The sequence below is a fragment of the Suricata suricatta genome, chromosome 6, assembly GCF_006229205.1.
Source record: "Suricata suricatta isolate VVHF042 chromosome 6, meerkat_22Aug2017_6uvM2_HiC, whole genome shotgun sequence".
Taxonomy (NCBI): Eukaryota; Metazoa; Chordata; class Mammalia; order Carnivora; family Herpestidae; genus Suricata; species Suricata suricatta.
In genome coordinates this window covers 143391710-143394060 of record NC_043705.1, presented here as the reverse complement: position 1 = coordinate 143394060, position 2351 = coordinate 143391710, and positions in this window count along the sequence as shown.

Sequence of the window (2351 nt, the reverse complement as noted above, 5' to 3'; positions counted from 1 at the left end):
TTGTGTCTCAGGCTTACTCCACGGCATCGGCACGTCTTCACAAATTCACACAATGTCATTGTCCTGAGCCCGGACACCTGCCCCCCCCCAACCCTGATGTTCCCATTCCAACGTGTCAGACGTGACAAGGCGTCTGCAGTCCCCAGCAGAGCTGTGTGACGCCTGTCGTGTAAACATCGTGCATGCCTGCCCAGGTCGCTGTGAGGGGTTTGGGGGTCTGTCAATTGCGGGAGAGAACGCATCCCCAAGGACGTTTTATGACGGGGGCAAATGAGCGCCGCTGACGTTGGCGTGTCCAGGCCGCCCCTGCCGTTCTCTCTGGCTAAGCTCAGCTCTGGGGCTTCCCAGTCCTGCCGTCCGCAGGCACGGCAGGTTCTCGTCCGGGGACACCGGAGGCTGCCGCTTCCTGTGGTTACACGGCGCGGGAGAATGAGACCGAACACCAAAAGTGACTGTCAGGGCCTCGTGCGAGTTTACCAGGATGCCTTTCTGGGAGATTCCTTTTGGGAACGTTTCTTTATTTTCTCATGTGGTCATTGGTCTGTTGTCTGCTTGAACCAATGGAATCATTTCTTTGCTTTAAAAAAATCTACACTATTTCTTTTGAGATTTTCAAAGGGACTCTGTACAGATCAGAAATGAGGAGGGTTTTCTGCCCAGTGCCCAGGGGACAGCCAGCTGAGAACACGCCCATGGGGACACTGACCTGGTGGGTGGTTTTCTTCATTAGACGTTCTCAGTGTGTCCTTTATCAGGGTGATTTCCTCCGTTTCTCTTAGCTTCATACCCGCGTGTCTTCGCTGCTCTAATTTAGGGGAAATCTTTTCACTGTGCTCATAACCGCTAAGGAGGAGTGCTGTTTGCCTAGCAGGTGTGTGTGTAGTTTCTAAGGCTCTGTGTTTCACTATGGGACACTGACCGACCACACTTCCTCAGGTTTTTTTTTTTTTTTTTAACAAATTAAGTTATTTTTGAGAGAGAGAAACAGAGAGGCACAGTGTGAGTGCGGGAGGGGCAAAGAGAGACACACAGAATCCGAAGCAGGCTCCGGGCCTGAGCTGTCAGTCCTGAGCCTGAGGTGGGGCTTGAACCTGTGAACCATGAGATCATGATGAGCCGAAATCAGATGCTTAACCGACTGAGCCCCCCAGGCGCCCCGGCACTTCCCAGAGCTTCATGACCTTCCAGTAGTTAAGACCCTAGGTAGTCTCCAGCTCTGCTTCTAAGGTTTGCCTTCACCTCAGTATTTCTAGGAAATTCGTTTTTGTTTGAAATGGTGGTTTTCTCCTTTCAACCGTTTGAAGGATTTCATTGAAAGGTTTTTGTTCGTTTTCACACGTGTGGATTCAGTAGAGATTGTGTTCTGTGGAATGTCTCCCGCACAGATTTCCCGTTTTCCTTTTGGAGCCTCAAGCCCCTTACGACAGCAAGGCCGTTCCCTCAAGCTGATGCCGCATGTGCTGTGGCTTGTGAATTCGAAGAAACTCATCACGTTGTGAACATTCTCTGCAACCTTGTTTTTCCTCCACGTCAAATTTCCCTGGTACGTCGAACGGATTTTCCCTTCTGTTTTGGTGCTGGTGTTCCGCAAACCTTTTCAGCTGTTCCCGGTAGGAGACCGTCTTCCCGCTGGGTGCTGCTGGCCGGGGACCCGGCTCTGAGGGGAGCCGCTCTGCCGCGTCGTTGACGGACCCACCGGCATCCTGGCCCGGTCGAGCGCTCAGACGCCACCTGTTGTGTCGTCTTTTGCAACACGAGAAACAGACTCGGACTTTGAATCCGCTGGCTCAAATTCTCCCACTGACTGCTATACCGAAACGACCTTGTATCGTGTTTGCTGTTTAGTATTTGTAACTTCCTGTTGTAAAAAGTTTCTACAGTGATTTAGAAAAATATTTCCTTTAAGAAAAATAAAAAGCAACTGGTGCACCTGGGTGGCTGCATGGCTAAAGGGTCCAACTTCGGCTCAGGTCATGATCTCGTGGTTCGTGTGTCTGAGCCCCACATCGGGCTCTGTGCTGACAGCTCAGAGCCTGGAGCCTGCTTCGGATTCTGTGTCTCCCTCTCTCTCTGCCCCTCCCTTGCTCACGGTCTCTCTCTCCTTCTCAAAAGTAAAGATTAATTTAAAAAATTGTTTTTAATTTCCCAATTCAATATGATGAACTGAGCACATGCTTCCACTCCCCTCCCGATCCTGAGCCATTACAATCACTGTGAAGGACACCAAGGGCCCAGGGCTGGGGCTGGCAAAGCAGAGGGGGGCTGGGGTGCTGGAGAGCCTGTCCTGTGCCCTGCTGAGACGCAGGTTCTTGAGCCACAGGCTGATGGAAGGGGGAGGTGCAGCGCGCACC